Source organism: Mustela putorius, unplaced genomic scaffold (assembly GCF_011764305.1).
Source record: "Mustela putorius furo isolate JIRA1106 unplaced genomic scaffold, ASM1176430v1.1 tig00000596_pilon_pilon_pilon, whole genome shotgun sequence".
NCBI lineage: Eukaryota > Metazoa > Chordata > Mammalia > Carnivora > Mustelidae > Mustela > Mustela putorius.
The window spans coordinates 3,636,251-3,653,236 of NW_025421428.1; the positions used below are offsets into that span (position 1 = coordinate 3,636,251).

Sequence of the window (16,986 nt, forward strand, 5' to 3'; positions counted from 1 at the left end):
ACAGTGACCATTCTGCAGCTCGGAGAGCGGCAGGGCCTGGAGAGCTTGTGATGGGCTCAGTCACACAGTGACGAAGGGGCAGGGCTGGGACCCAGTTCCAGTTTGCCTTTGGCAGAGTCCTTCTAGCTGGTGGGGCTTTTTGTTCTTTCTTGAGTGTTCCATTCATTAAGACATCTGCGCCCCTCCCCTCCCACACATTTGGTGGGTGCTGGTTGGTGTTTCTTGGGGATGTGAAGGGGAAGGGGCTTAGAGCAGAGGAAAAAGGATTGGATGGGAGGTCAGGCAGCATCCAGCTCCTTTGAAATTCCGTTTTCCTTTCTGAGGCCTTGCTATTTATAAATGCCAGGGAAATTGTAAACAGCCGGGGAGCTTGGGTTGGCACCCGGGGGGAGTTACACAGCAGCAAACAAGGTTTCCGTGTGAATCAGGAAAGGAAACTTTACTCCAGAAATTTCCATAATTTTTTTTTATTTTTTTTATTTTTATTACAGGCTAACATGAACATAGGAAAGCAGGCAGCTGGGGGTGGGTGGGGAGGCTGTAGGGTTTGCTTCTCAGGGCATTTCCTTCCTTCCCTCCTTTCTTGGTTCAACACTTGCCTGGGCCTCTGTTCTGTGCCTTGCTCTGTGAGGGCCCAAAAGCCTCAAGGAGGACAAAGCCCTCTATCCTCAAGATACTTCCCATCCATAGTGATCGACACAATCATTCAATACAGAGTTATTTCAACCCATAAAGGGTGACTATGTCTGGGCCACCCCAACCACAGAAATAAGTAGGAAGTTCTCAGAAGGTAAGGGGGTTGAGGGAAAAGACATTCTGAGAAACAGGAACAGTTTATGCAAAGGTACTGTGGTTTCTTGAGCAGTCCATGGCTAGAATGGCCATGAGGGAAGGGTGCAGCTGTAAAAATTGGGACTGTAAATAAAGATTGTAAACCAAGGGTTTGGACTTTATCCTGAAGGCAATGAGAAGCAGAGAAAGGTTTTGAGCGGAACAAGGATAAAAACTCTCACTAATTTGGTGGCTGATAAAGGGAATGCATGGGAGCGGGCAAGCTAGAGGCAGGGGCATCCGGAGGAGGGTGTTGCATGATCCAAGTGAAAGAGAGTGCAGGTCTGAACCAGAGCAGTGGCCACCCGCGTGGATCAGAGTTGCAGAGTCTGGAAGCCCAACCAAAGGTCTCAGAACCTGTCATAAATTTCGCTGAAAAGCAAACAATAGGCTCATAGCTGCTGGATAAGGCTGCTAAATTATTTTGAGTTTTTGCAGTGTTGTTGTTTTTTCTTTTTTCTTATTTTTGAAGTGGGAAAAAATATTGTTAAAGTTCAAACACAAAGAAGAGTGTTGTGTAAACGTCATGCCTCCAGACCTCCTTCTTTCTCCAGAGGTAGCCATTGTTCGTAGCCGCGTGTGCACTTCAGCAATCCGGGATGAGCAAGAGCTGTTGATTGGATGCGTTGTGCTTCTTAGCCATCCAGTGCCATCGGTCACTTTCCTGCTACTGCTGTGGGTGGTTTGGGTCTTTCTTGAGAAGTGGCCAGGCAGGGGCTCCTGGGTGGCTCAGTCAGTTAAACGTCCAACTCTTTTTTTTTTTTAAAGATTTTATTTATTTATTTGACAGAGAGAGATAACAAGTAGGCAGAGAGAGAGGAGGAAGCAGGATCCCCGCTGAGCAGAGAGCCCGATGCGGGACTCGATCCCAGCACCCTGAGATCATGACCTGAGCCGAAGGCAGCGGCTCAACCCACTGAGCCACCCAGGCGCCCAAACGTCCAACTCTTGATCTCAGCCTAGGTTTTGATTTCAGCTCTGGTCCTGATCTCAGGGTTATGAGTTCAAGACCCATGTTGGACTCTTAAAAAAAAATAATAATAATAAGTTGCCAGGTAGGTTATTGCAATGATCTCTCTACATGATCTTTAGTCTTTTGCTGAGGCTTTGGTCTCTGGTTTTCTTCAAGCAAACTTTACAGTCTGTGTTTACAGCCTCTGAGTGTGTGTATTTACTTAGGAGAAACCACAGGCCTTAGAAGAATTAGAAGCACTGATTTGGGAATGATTTGGCAGCCTTAGTTCTTCTAAGTGACCTTTGGCAAGTCCTGGCTTTCTGGGCCTCTGTTTCCTCATCTGTAAAATGGGGGTGATGTTGGCTGGCATGATTATAACAAAAAGCTACCTTTTAGTATTCCAATCATGGGGACATTGATTATTCCCTTGATTCCTCACAAGTGTTCTTCTGAGATAGGCATTACTATTTCCCCTTTTGCAGATGAGGGACCTGAGTCTAAATAACGTGCCTCCGGTTTTGTCGTTATAAGATGATGGCTCCCGCTTTCTGGAGTTTTGATTACAGAGCCTGGCTCTTCATCCCTGAATTTTACCCTGAAGTTTCCTTGTAGTCCTGGTATACTGAGACTGCTGGGGTGTTCATGGTGGCTGTGTGCATAGCCTGCAGAGCTCAGCCCTGCATCAGAGAGGTCTGAAGGGCCTCCCAGCAGGACTGTTGGGAAACTCATCCTTTTCTCTACTATCAACAGGACACCAGAGAATAGGTCCGTCTGTCTCCCCTCTGTTTCAAGGCTGAGAAAACACAAGATCCCTCACCCTAGGTCACTCCGTGAGTTGGGGTCCCAGCCAGGACCATCTCCCTGCCCTTTGGCAGAAACAAGGAAAAACAGGTCCCAGGAGGTATGCATTTTTCAGGAGGGGAAAGGGAGAGAGCAGTTTTTAGGCAGCCCGGGTATGTTAAATACAACTCTCTCCTCCCTTTCAACTGAGTGAGCGTGTGTCGTATTTCAGCCTGATGTGGTTTGTGAGTTTGTAGACCACAGGCATGCTGGGTTCCTGCTGTCCTCCCTGGCCCTCCCACCCCACACTCCCCTACCATATGCTTGCTCTCCCCTGCCCTGCCCCGGGACCACATCAGCAATTTGAGGGCAGAAAAGAGAAAATCAGTAGGCGGGGTGGGTAAGGCTGGGGAGCAGAAGGCCTGGACTTAGGTCCTGGTTTTGCCACTGACAAAGTACTGGGTGACTTGTCCTAATGCATGTCTTTCTCTGGGCCCCAGGGTCCACCCTGCACTAGAGGGTGGGCAGGATAATATCAGGCTTTGCTGGCTCTGATGGTCTCTGAGTCAGAGGGCTTTGTGCTCAACACATGAATGTGGACCTCAAAGTGAGCCCATAGCAGTCGTTAGGTTTAACCTCCACCAGCACCAGCTATTGTTCATGACTTTGGTCTCTGTGGCCTCAATTGTTAGCTCCACAGTGCAGAAAAGGAAGTTGAAGGCTGAGAGTCATTTATGGGTCTTATTCCCCGCTTACAAGCAGTAAGAATCATGGCCACTGTAGGAAGCAAGCTTGCTGTGTGCGTTCACCGTCTTGTTTAGTCTTTTCCCAGCCCTGTGAGGGAAGAGATACTGACTCCATTTCACAGACAAGGAAACTGAGGCTCAGCCTAGAGAGACTTAGTGATTTACCTTCTTTTCTTTGACCTCACAATAGCCCTGAGGTTGTCGTGATGGGTTCTAAGTTGTCGATGAGGAAGGTCAAGTTGAGGTGGGAGCTCCCAGGGGCCTCGAGGCCATTTAGGTTCCTTCCTGGCTCCCTATCCTAGGCCCTAATGGGGCCTTGCTTGTTCTGCCTCAGAAGGAACCTCTTGTTCCTCTTGCATTCAGTGCTTAGACTAAGGGATAATAGGATCCCTGAAACCTGCTCTTTCCCAGGGGGGTCCAGAAAAGGTTTCAGTCATAGGGTCTCAGGGAACTCAGTGAAGGAGCCACACCAATGGGAGTGGATTCATTTGTCTTGCTACACTGATTAAACAAATAGCATTATTATGTTCCAGCCTCAAGGAGGATATCATCTGGGTCTGGCTTATTTGCCAAGCAAAGGCTAGACGGTATATGTGAGCCTTCAGGGTGAGGCCTGGCCCTTAATCTCCTTTCTGTAAGTGAGATGGTGAGCCTGGGCCCTCACACTATACATACTAGTTGATTTTGGGGGAGTGGCTAAGTGGGATGGGTGACATACTCATGAGAAATGGGGTGCTTTTTCCTCCTTTCCTCCAAGGGCTTTCCCCCTCCCCCTTCCTTTTCTAATTATAACGAATGCTTAAGATAAGGAAATTTAGCAAATAAAAAAATAAGAGCTGTCCATAATTCTGCCAATGTGAGATAATTCCTGCTAACATTTGGAGGCATTTCCTTCCTGACATTTGCAGCACATTTTTTTTTTTTACCCCTATATAATTGTGGTCATATCACTTTTATAACTTTTCTATTCTGACTTTTTTTCCAGCATGAGGACATAAATATTTTCTCATGTTATTAAGGACTGTACATTTAACTTTTAGAAGAGTTTGAGAAGTATTCTCTACCTAAGTAGATAAATACATGTCTATTTCTATTTAAAATCTTTCATTCTTATAGTCCAGGGGATTAAAGAAATGAAATAATGCATTTTAGTTGTGAAAAAAAAAGAAATTTTATTTTTTATTATTAATGATATGTGCCAACCTGCTTTTTCATCCCTCTGTTGTATCTAAGTGGGAATATACCATGGTTCACTTTCCTCTGTTAGCAGGCATTTAGGCAGCTTATAAACAATGCTGTGATGAACATCCTCATATATAAATTAGTCTTCTTTCATTATTTCCCAAAAGAGAGCCCAAGAAATGGAGTTACTGGGTCAAAATGATGCATTTTACAGCTTTTGCAGCATTTTGTCAAATTGCAGCCTAGAGGGCACAGCAACTCTTACTCCCACCAGCCGTTCGTGAGGGCAGCAGCCTTCTTGATGCAGCACCAAAGGCTGATTATCAAAGTTCTAGCTGTTTTACTAGAAGGCACAGGGACCATTTCCTCAGAACATTGTACTTCAGTCTTTTATTTAGGAAATACATCTGCACAGTACGACGTCGGTAAGGATAACAATTAGAGTTCCAGACTGAGGAAGCAGAGAGAAGCCTGTTCTCATTTCCAGTTTCTGCCTGGGACTTGCTATATGACCTTGAACTTGAGTCAGGTCACTGCTCTACCTCCACGCTTAGGATGGTCGGGCTTGACTTGGTGTTATCAGCCCCGAGACCTCGGTTGGGACTGTGGTGACCATCAGCAGAAGGCTCTGCTCCTCACTGCCTTTTTGCCTGGAAATGGTTTCTAGATTACAGGTAGACCTTGGGAATTCCCCGGCCCCACCCTTTACTTCATGTTCAGGAATACTCAGGCCCGGAGACAACAGTTGCTGTAAAACACATAGTGAGTCCCCTGGTTGCTAGTCCACCACTGGTGAGATTTCAAAAGTTCTCATCTAAACCCAAATGAGAGTTCATTTATTAAACCCAAGGCCTGGGAAGATGAAGCAACTTGATCGTGGTCAGACCTCTTGTTTTCCTTGGCAGCATGGCTTGGGAAAGCCATTTCCCCCTCTGACTTGCCCCTCTTCCCAACTGCCACTGTGAAATGGGGGCGTGGCACCTTCTTTGGTTCTCCTCCTACTACTTTTCTGCCAGCCAAAGGTTTAATTTAAAGATCCAGTTGCAGGCTATGGTCCAAAACGGGGTGCTTTTTGAGTCCCTAGTGCAGATGATAGATCAGAGACTTAACACTATGACATAAAGAAAGATGTCTTTAAACCCTTTCTTGCAGTTGGACGTGCAAGATATTCTGGCAGATCTCAAACTTACCGTGAACACAGATCACCAGGGCATTTTGTGAAAGTTCAGGTTCTGGTTAACTAGGTCTGGAATGGGGCCTGAGGCTCTGCATTTCTGATGAGGTCCCAGGTAAAGCAGAAGTTGCTGGGTCAGGTACCACACTTTGCACAGTAAGATTCTAAATCCCTTGTGAAGGGGGCGCCTGGGTGGCTCAGTGGGTTAAGCCTCTGCCTTCAGCTCAGGTCATGATCTCAGGGTCCTGGGATGGAGCCTCTCATCGGGCTCTCTACTCGGCAGGGAGCCTGTTTTTCCCCTCCATCTCTGCCTGCCTCTGATCTTTGTCTGTCAAATAAATAGATAAAATCTTAAAAAAAAAAAAAAAAAATTAAAAAAAATAAATAAATAAATAAATAAATCCCTTGTGAAGGGCCCAGACCAGAGTCTAGATCTTTTAATGTCTCATGGCAGAGGTTCTTTCCACCCATCGAATTTGCCTCTCGCTTTTGTTCTCTGTGCAGAGTCAAACTGTTTAGTCCACAGCTGAGTTTCTAGAATCTGAACAGCCCTTGAAATATTTTGCTGCCTAATTGCAGAGCGAGGTAGAGCCCTTCTTGAGGAGAGAGCAACTCAGCAGGAAGCCATCTGAAGCAGGAGAAACACTTGCATTCATCTTAACTATTTCCATCAGAAGTTTTTATACTTAAGATTATAGACATTCTTTACTCGAGTCTGTAGGCTGCAAACTACAGCTCTGGGGAGGCTATATTGTATCACAGCCTGTGATTGCATGCCTCTGAGCTAAGAGTCATTTTTACATTGTTTTACAATGTTGTAAAAAAAAAAAAAAAACACACACACAAGAAACCCCAACAAGAAAACTCCCCAAAACCCCAAACCTAAAACCAAACAAGGAAGACTATGCAACAGACACGGTATGGGGCCTGCAAAACCTAACATATTTACTAACTGGTCCTTTACAGTAAAAGTTTGCTAACCCCGATCTAGAGTAACCAAAGCTTTGTGTGCTTCTTTATGCAAGAGATCTAGCCTTAATGCCTAAAATTTAGCGAGACCAAGAAGTCGGGAAGGCAGCCTGCCTTGGTGGGAACTGGGCAGACATCTTAGCTGTGTGACTCTGAGCACATTACTTCACCTCTCTGAGCTTGTATCCTCCCTTCACAAAATAGGAACCATGCTATCTGCCTGGCAGAGTATCATGAGTATGAGACAGGCTGTCTGTAAAGAGTTCAATCCTGGTAGGTGATCAGAAAAGCAGTGTTGTCGTTGGGGCGGCCATTTGAACCCTTCTGGGATTGCTAGGCTGATACCGTGTTTCTCCCACCAAATCTGAAAGTCCTGCCATGATGCAGGGAGCAGTCTTTTAGGAGAGAAACACTTCGGGCTTCAGCCTCCCCGTCCCACCCCTACCCCTACCCCCAGGGCAGAAAGCTCCTCTTCAGCCACCTAGACATATGGGGTTCCTGGTGACTTGCACAATACCACCAACAGGGAGTGCTGTATCCAAAGGCCAGCCTCTACACTGGTGGACAGCGCTAACAGACTGTGCCTTCTCCCCTTCTCTAAGATATAATTCAGTAAACAGGCGCCCTGAGGGCCCCAGACTAGGATGGTGAGTGCTGGAAGGAAACATCTCTCTTGAAGGCTCCCTCTGGAGCATGTGGGCGGTGGAATAGAGTCAGTGGTTTGTGGACCTTGTTTTTAAGTTGCTGCAGCCTTAAGGTCCAGAATGGAAAACAGACCAACTTGGAGTTAGCTGGAGTTAATGCAGAACGCAGCTGAATTTGCATCTCCGGACCTCCTCCCTTCCAGAGCTGGGGGAAGAGTGTAATGCTCTTTTTGCCCATAGGTGGCAGCACCTGCACTTTTAGCTGTCTTAATGTGCACACGTGCATGAGTATATGTTTACTCACGTATGCACATGTGTATATGCATGTGTGCATGCATGTGATTTACTAGTTTCTTCCTTTGATGACTCTTGAGCTGTGGTGGCCCCAGCCCTAAGCTAGGTGCTGGGATCCATGGGGGCAGATCTTAGTCTAATGGGGGAAGCTAACCGGGAATCGAACTGTAATCCAGTGTGAGAGGGAAGACTAGAGGCCTGTGGGAGCTCAGAGGAGCTCACCCTATGTGGGAGGGGAGGCTAGAGCAAGCTTCCTGGAGGAAACTGGGCTTGATCATGAGTGGAAGGAGAAATGAAGAATAGGGTTGGAAGAGAGTTCTAGAACAGACAAGACTCTGTGTGTAGATTACATGCAGACTCAGGGGGCAGAGTGCAGCTTTGTCGGGCTGGGGCTTGGAGGGGTGTGGGCGGAAGACAAGAACTGAAGAGGCTGAAGCTCATGGGACCGGCAGCGGCAGATTGTGAAGGACATTGACAAGTTCCCTGAGGACGTTGGACTTTATCTTTGGGGTTCTGCCATGGGAATCATGGTAGTCTGAGCAGAGGAGTGATGTGGTCGGGGCTCGCACCGTAGGGGAGAGAGGGGGTGGGGGAGACCAATTAGGAACCAAGCCCAGATGATGGGTGGTGGTACCTGGACCTGGATGTTGGCAGTGGGGTGGGGACGAGAGGATGCACTTGAGTAGAACCAGCAGGGCCAGAGGAGGTAGTGTTAAAGGCATGAGTGACAGAGTAGGGGAGGTGGAGGAGGGTGGTGTCCTGGTGTCTGATCTGGCCGGGGCTGTGTTTGGTGGTTGATCCTGCTGTTGCTGAGATGGGGAACACGAGGGGAGGAGCACATTACATTCGGGAAGAAATGTAGCACCCCCAGTGAGGATGAGGGTGTGGTTTGGAGGTGTGTACAGGAGAAGCAGGCTGGATTTCAATGGCTTGTCCTCACACAGTTAACAGAAACTGAGAGGTCATTAGTCACTTGCAGGAACACAATACAACCCACCTCTGCTTTGATCTACCCCGTGGAACCAGGAAATTCCAGGCAGAACTCTCGGAGGAAGGCCCACGGAGGTGGCGTGGACACCAGCCTCTTTTTCAGATCCCCTGCTTTGCTGTGTATGCCACTCACAATGCAGAAATGCACTGGGAATGCCTGGGCCGTTGGCTGTCAGCTGAGAACAGGGCTCATTGGTGTCTTAATCCCCGCAGCCTATAGGGCCACACTGCATTTGGGATCTTGGACTCTCTTCTTGGCTTAGAGAAGCTGGTCTGGGCAGAGAATTTTCCAGTGTAGGTAGGAGCCAGCTTGCTTAGCTGACCCTTGAATGTGGATGACTGGGGCTCTGGGGAGTGAGGAAGGGTGAACATCCAGTTTCTCCCTGAAAGGCAGGGGGCCAAAGGGCTGGGATGAACAATCCACTGTGGGGCCACTGTGGCTGGTCCTTCGTTCACTCATCTAGCATATAAATCCACTGGTCCTGCTGTTTGCCACCTCATGTGCCAGGACCGGATTTCAGAGGCAGAGCAGACTGGCAGAGCTCACAGCCTGATGAGAGAAAGACCTGCTGCCAGATAATAATAATAGGGTCTTAACAATGGTAGGGCAATGCTCAGGCATGTAAACAGCTTGGGTCCCCAAATTGCCCAAGTACAGAATGAGAAAAATACCATTTCTAGAAAAAAGGTTTAGGGGTTTAATTAACAATAGAGTAAACATATATGCTATTCAAAATCCCTGACATATCTTATCTCATTTAATCCTTATAATAACCTATGGAATAGGTTCTGACATAATCCTTCTTGTACAGAGAAGGAATCGGAGACTCAGGGTGAAGTAACCTGATCAAGTTATGCACTTAGTTAAATGAGGGGTCATTTTGTCTAACTTCAGAATCCAGAATCATACCTCTAAAGTGGACCATAAGCTAAATTCAGATGTTCGCTGGGGTTGCCTTACATACAAATGGGATTTTTGGTTGGATTAATAAAGGCATGATGTCTAGAATGATGGAGGTGAGCGTTTGCTTGCCCTGTCCCGGATAGAGTTCGCCTGAAAGTCAAATTTTGGGTCTTGTGCTGTCAGTAGGGACAAGATTCATTTGGAGCTGATCAGGGAAGGGGTTGAGGGAACCAGATACCTGGTCTCAGGAAAAGTTGGAAGGAAGAGGGTGCACAACTTGTAGAAGACTTGAGGGCCCCAAGTCTTTCTCTCTAAGGAGCCATTAGAAACAGGATGACAGACCTATTCTGGGGGATCTGAGCAGATAGAGCTAGAACCAGTGGGTGTAAGGCATAGGGAGAGAGATTTTAGCCCATCCTAAGGCCAGTTCTTTCAATCAGCTAAACTCTTCAACAGAAGGTCTTACAGCCTGGGCAAGAAGTGAGTGCCCTGTTGCTTGGAGTGTGCAAGTAGAGGCCATGTGACTGTGGTGATGGCTGCTGGGGACGAGTGGAAGTATCACCTGGGGATTTGACCAAATGACCTTGAGCACCTGATGTTGAGATTCTTGGCCCTTTATTTACAGGTGGTGCAGATAACCGCCTTTCCTGTGCCTCTGCCGTGGTCCCAGCACCTCCGCACGGAGCAGCCCTCTTCCCCTCACAGCCCTGCAAGGTAAGTGGAGCAGAGCAGATACCTCTGAGTCCTCCTAAACCCAGCTCTGGCTTCCCAGAGGAGTCTGGAGGAGACAGTGGAAGCAGCTGCTTGTCACCACTGTGGATTCAGAGGGCGTCCCTGAGGCTTCTGTAGTAAAGCCCAGAGTCCGTTAATGCTCATTGCCTCATTTGTTCCTCACCCTCCCTTGCGAGGGAGACCGGGAGAGGGTGATCCTGTGGGGAAGAGGCAAGGGTGGGCTGGGTGCCAGGGCGCCTGGGCCCCTCTCCTTGCTGTGCTGTGCTCTCACTGTGTGGCTGCAGGGAAGTTGCTTTCCCTCTTAAGGACTTTGTTAGCTCTTCTGTAAGAGGGTGGATTCCTTGGAGGTCCAGGAATTCTCCCCAGAGGCTTTGGAGAGATGAGAAAAAGCTGGGCTGTGGCTGCCAAGTCTCCAGGCTTGTTGACCATTGGAGGAGTAGCCGAGCTGTGTGAGTCACAGGGCAGGTGGATGAGTCACACCCACCTGGGACAGCTGGCAGGTTGGGGCCCCCCTGACTATCAGACTCACAGGTGACCCGCTGTAGGAGGCTGACACACAGGGGGAGGGCGTGCGGCGTTCTGGGCTGGAAGCAGGGAACCCACTTCATGGCCCGGCTTAGGCCTCAGTTTCTTCGCCTATAAAATGGGTATATTGGTCTTCCATCCACCCACCTAACAAGGTTGTCGTGAGGACTGTATGAGCTCACAGATGCTCAAGAGCTTTGTGAGCTGTGAAGTGGGAAGGATTACTACCAGGGAAAAACCCAGCCTCCAATGCCCGGAGCAGAAGTGAATTTCTATCAGCAACTGTATGGAGAACCTGGAAAACACCCCTCCAGCCCATGACATCACCCTTGGGGGCCAAAAGGAGAAGGGGCTGAATGACTCCAGGGTTTACTCATCTGCTTTGGCCCAGCTGGCTTTGGGTGGTGACCCTCCTCGGAGCTGTTCCTCTTTCCCAGAGCTTAGAAGCAGGAGCCTTTTGATGGTCTCGGGAGAGGTTTGTCTACAAACCCAGGGATTCCTAGAAGGCTGGCTAGTTGTAGAGGTGTGCTTGGCCCACTCCAGCTGTGCCCTAAGGGTAATGCTGCCCAGAAAGAAGGGATCTGGGGCCAGTCTTGGTTCTAATGCTCCTACTTTGGGGCCAGAGCCCTGACAGTTCAGCCAGAGCTGAATTGCCTCAAAGTGATCTGTCACCAAAGAGTGTTACACTCTGCCGATGCTTTTGGCAGCAAGGACACAGGGACCTGTCTTCTGTCTTCCCCACTTCTGCAGACCCTGCCGGGGCCAGGCTGGCTCGGGCCCAGCTGAGTACCTGTTAATGAGAGCTTTGCTACCCCACCCCCTTCAACTGCTGTTCCCCTGCAGTGCATCCCATCTCATGCCCACCTCTGCTGAACTGGGGTTCAACGGGGGGGCCCCAGGGACCTCCGACGTGTCAAAACCCGATGGCACACCCTCAGGTCTCCTTGTACTACCTGCTGGAGCATGAAAACCTTCTCCTTCCAAAAGTGCTCGTTCCTTGTTGCTCTGGGAGGCTGCCCCCCCAGCTGATCTCCCACTGCTCTGATTTTCTTAGGGCCCTGTCTTCCTGCCTCCGACATTCACCAGGATTCTCACCACCTTCTGGTCTTGCATTACTCCTATAGGTTCATTTGCTCCTTTGCTCATTCACTCAGTCGTGTGTGCGTCGCCAGATACCTGGGCCTGGAACCAGTGTTGGAGCATCAGCAAAGAGCAGGATTTTCCCAACCCTCATGGGCGTGCGGTGTTGCGACTTACAGCAGTCAGTCGTGACACACATAAAAGATCCACCCGTTCCTCGGCTGAGCAGGAGATGACTAGGGTTCTGAGAGCACGTGGAGTTGGGTGGGCGTGGTGGCATCTGGACCCGACACAGGACTGAGGCCTCCCTGAGAAAATCCAGGCATGGAGAGGGGACGGCAGGTGGCTGTATGAGCAGGGAAGGGAGTCCCTAGGCAGAGGGAACAGCACGGACACGTGGTTGTGAGGTGGGACGTTGTGTGTGGTCGTGGAGGAACAGGAACAGAGGAGCGTGACCGCGGGAGGAACTGGAAGAGAGGAGTGTGACCATGACTGTGGAAGGCCCTAGAGATGGAGCAGTACCACAGGCACGCAGACCCTTAGGGGCCTTAGTCCGAGTTTCGATTTTATCCTAAACCACTAGGGCACCACTGGATGTTTGAAAGCAGGAGAGAGACCTGCGCAGATCGCATTATTAGGGGGAGCCCTTGAAAGAGCTGGCGTAGGTCCCACTCTGTGATCTGCCTTGAGGGTGTAATTTTTGGCTCTTCCACAGCGTGGTGTCCTAACACTGCCTCAGTAGAGGCTTCCTGGCTTGGTATTGGTCAGTCCTGGGAAATGTGCACTTTCCAGCATTCTCTCTGCTCTTTGTGTCTTTTCATTTACCTCGCAAACCTTTGCTGAACTCCTGCACTTCAGAGGGGAGGTGGGTTAGATCCCATCTCATTTGTGGGGACTGAGGCCCAGAGTGCTCTGGGATGAGGACAGGGTCTCCAGGAGCCAGGGAAGGCTTTTCCTATTCTACGCCAAGCACTGGGCTGAGGGGGCACTGGGACATTCCAGCCAAGGGAGTCACATGTGCAAAGGCCACCCAGAGCCACTGTGCTTAGAGACTGGTGAGCAGTGTGGCTAAAGCAGGAGTGTGGAGCTGAGGTGGGGAGTGGCTGGAGATGCTGGGTCTCAGTCCTCTGGGTGCCAGGGAGCCATGGACGGGCTTTGAGCTGAGGACTGATTTGCACAGTGGGAGGTGAGAACAGGTGGGAGGTGGAGAGGAGGGCACGGGGCAGGGTCAACATTGTAAACTGGTTGGAGAGAATGAGTGTCACTGGGTGAAACCTGGCCACTCCCACTCACCCACCCACCTGTGCACACACAGTAAAATACTCTTATCCCCTTTCTGTCCCCTGCCCTTGTTGGGTTATGTGCCCGTGGGTCGGCACTTCTGAGCCCCCGGCGGTTACATCTTGGACATTAGAGGCAACAGGTCTGAGCCTGAACCGTCACTCTGGCTCTGACTTGCTATTCTCTTCCCTGAGTCCCTTAGCCTCTGTTTACTCAGCTGTGAAAATGGGGGTGATACAGGGCTGCTGCGGATAGCTGATGGGGAAATAAAGCCGTAAGCACAAGCCTGTTGTAGACTGATCGCTCACCTTATGTTTATTTCCCTGTTGGTTGGTAACAGCCCCATCCGTGTTGTAACCTGCCCCCTGGGGAGTCCTCTATGGCCGCAAATCTGTAATGATCTCACTAGCACCTTTAATCTTATGGCTGAGGAATCTGGGGCCCAGAGAGAGACAGTGACTCATCTAAGGTCACCTAGCCCTTCAGTAGCAGGGCTCAGACCTGTTCATTTCTCCCTCTTGCAGTTCTCACTTTTTAAATGCTGATAATTAAAAAAAAAAAAAAATCCCTAAGTCGATGGAGGAAGGGGTAATAATGGAATGGGCATTTTGGGGCTAGGAGCTCTCTCAGACACTTCCAGGGAGTATCCTGGCTAGACAGGCCCAGAGAAAATCATCCAAACACCTAGTTACATTTGGGGAAACTGAGGCCTAGAGAGAGTAGTCGCTTGCTCAGGGTCCCCAGAGAGTAGGAAGCAGAGAGAGCTTACAGGGGCCATCTCCAAACATCAGCAGTAGTTGGGTGGGCTTTTCTCCCCAGCCCACTGCCTCATGTTTGAGAAAGTGAATTAGAGCATGAAACAATAGTTTCCTGAGGACGTTTTGGTTTTTAATGGGTCAGTGTGTCAAGGACCATTTCCGGAACCGTGTGTGCCCATGTGAGGGCTGCGGAGCTGAGCCTGGCATAGCTATTTTGGACTAAGCCACAGGGTCCTATTTATAGGCCTGTGTGATTAGGTTGACGTGGGAAGGAGAGGCTCGTCTGCTCTCTGCCCAGCCCAGCTATGGCCGAGGAAGAGGCCCTGAGGGGCGAGTCTGACCTGTGGGTGAGTAGCAGGGGATCTGAGGTGGTCCCTGAAGCCTGCTTCAAGAAGGGGATCCAGGGGAAGTCCCAACTCCCGACCCGTAGAACTTCCACCAGCCAGGCCGGCTACAGAGCAGACATCAGCTGGGATCCTGTTCTCCCTACCGCCTGGGACCGGCCCGGACTCAGGGCAGTCAGACCCCTTCCCCAGCCACACCTCTCCAGTGTCCTCATTGCTCTATGTGGGTCACGCCTTGGAGCCTCTGCCTTTGCTATTCCCTCCTCCTGACTTGCCGGTTCCCAGTTCCCCAGAGAAAAACCTCCCTTTGTTCTTGTACTTGTCCTGCTGTAAGGCTCTTTGGGTCCCGGATGCTGCCTGCCCTGCGCTCCTGCTGCCCAGAGCCACTGGATGATTTCTCGAGTTCACGTGAGCTCCCTGCAGGGCCGGGAGCAAAGGCACGAGGAGGCAGGTATTTGTGGTGGGGAAGCCACGGTGGCCATCCGCCTTGTGTTTGATTAGCTCTGACCTGCGTGCTGATGCAGCAGTAGGTGTGTTTTCAAGGTGTGTGGGCAGGAGAAGAAGACCTCCGACTTACACAGGCCTAGATGCAGACACCTCTCTGCACTTCCTAACTGTGCAGCCTTGGATAAACCCCTCTGCACCTTAGTTTCCCTGCCTGTGAAACGGAATGATGCTAGCCGTGGGTTTGGGGAAAGTGTTATCAACAAGAGAAAGCTTATAAATACTTACCGTGTTGCGTGTCCGCAATAAGCCTCTATGTGCAGTAGTAGGTGTTACTTACGGGTGGGGAAGCGGAGGCTCAGGGCAGGGAAGCGCCGTCTTAGGGCCCCACGCAAGTCAGTGGTCAATAGGAGAGACCAGGTCGTGGGGTCCTGGCCTCCACCTCCAGCTTATGTCCTTCTCCCCGCCCTCTCTTAGCCTCCTGGGCCTATTTTGTTCCCCCGATCAGGGGAGGCTTTGTTTGGGGATTGTTTTTCCTGAGAAATTTACTCTGTGGTGCCACAGTCTGACTCAGAGCCCTGAGTCACCAGGAGGCAGAGGGCCAGGGAAGAGGAGGGAAACGAGAGAAAGGACAAGAAAGGGCCCCCCAGCTCCAGCCCCAGCTTGCCCACTGCTTGATCCACTAGGTCTGATCAGTCCCCAGTCCTGCCTGGCCTCTGTTTCCCCAAGTGTGAAAGGAGATGCTGGGCTATGATGAGGGCTCCCATTCCAGGCTGAGCCTCAGAATCCCAGGTGCCCGGGCCCCACCCTAACCTATCGATTCGGAGGCTGGGCGTGGAGCCTGGGAATCCACGTTTCCTGGAGCTCCCCAGGTGACTGTGCTGCACACCTGGGCTGCAGAGGTGTTTGGGAACCTTGCAGTGCAAGGCTCTGCCTGGCTGGGCCTCGGAGCGGTTGCTAAGCCTTTGCTTGACCACCCTCCTAATTCAAGGAGAGTCCCTTTTCTTGCTGCATGCTTGGACAGAATGGTGCACGGGAAGTACATGGGCTTAAAAAAAAGAAACAACAAAAAACACAGCTTTTTGGAAGTCCAATGTACATCAGTTGTCAAAGTAAATTTATACGTAATTTGCATACACATAATTTACCCATTTTAGTTAATTCAATGACTTTTAGTGAATTTTACAGAGTTAAGCCACCATTATCACTATCCAGTTTGAGGATATTTTCATCGCCCCAAATCTTGCTGAATGATGCCTCTGCCTGCTTGCTGGCAGTCTACACACACACACACACACACACACACCACACACTGGGGTCCATCACTAATCTACTTTCTGTCCCTTTGGGTGCTTGGACCTCTGTGTGCCCCTCCCAGCTTCACTCCTTCTGGCTGTGTGACCTCAGGCAGATTATTGCCCCTCTCTGAGCCTTGGATTTCTCCTCCATAGGAGAGGGGGAAATCATAGCCTTCTTGTACCTTATTGTTCGAATTTCCCTAATGTGGTAGAAGGTCTGATGCCTTGTATGAGCCAGGGATGTGGGAGCCCGGCGGGGAGCATACAGGAGGTAGTACAGGTGTTCTTGTAACAGTGTTAGCAAACACTGTGTTGACTCTGTGCACTGCACTGGGCTAAGCTGTTTAAATGCATGATCTCCTTCAATTCCCACAACAACTCTTACCATTTCCATTTCACAGCCAAAGATACTGAGGCACCGAGAGCAGAGGCGGCTGCTCTCAGGTCGCTCGGGTAATGGATGGAAGGGCTGGGAATCGGACTGAAATCACAGCACGGAGTGAGGGAGGCTGTTCGTGGGCCTGGCTCAAAGTTTGGGGCACACACTTTCATGGGACAGAACCTCGTTTTTCAAAAGATGGTACATACAACAGAGGATCGAACACAGACGTTCATGGAGCACGACATACGGTGGACGTGACCTGGGCCCCAGTCCACACCCCACGCATCGGGGTACACATGCAGGACAAGGCATGAGGAACACAGGGCTGCTGTGGGGCATGGAGAACGTGGTGTGTATGATGCTGGGACATGGCAGCCAGGGTAGAGGGCTTGAGATACAGCAACGGGACAGGCTCCCGGGTCGCAGAAGGACCCTTTCCATGTCTGCCTGGGGCTTCAGCACAAAGCAGCAGGAGCCAATTTGCTCCTCTCACAAAGGCCTGTCTGTTTTTTTTTTTTTTTTTTGCCTCCTCCTCCCTGACTCTTTCGCTGCCAAAGAGTGGGAGTGTCCCGGACAAGTGGGGCTCAGGGTGCCCTCTACCACCCTACGAGCTCAGACAGGGGTCAAGGCTTGGGGCCAAGACAGACCATGACTCAGAAAGAGCCTGCCAGAC

General features: G+C 50.2%; 1 protein-coding gene and 1 pseudogene across 1 annotated transcript in view; one reads left to right on the top strand and one right to left on the bottom strand.

Moving 5' to 3' along the window:
- GSN (gelsolin) overlaps positions 1–16,986 on the top strand; it is a 54,500-nt gene that overhangs the window by 1,212 nt on the left and 36,302 nt on the right. The window contains exon 2 of the mRNA XM_013047374.2: positions 10,095–10,183. The gene's annotated coding sequence lies outside the window, so the exon portion shown is untranslated. The remainder of the gene's footprint in view (positions 1–10,094; positions 10,184–16,986) is intronic.
- Positions 10,169–10,675, bottom strand: LOC106004015 (annotated as a pseudogene).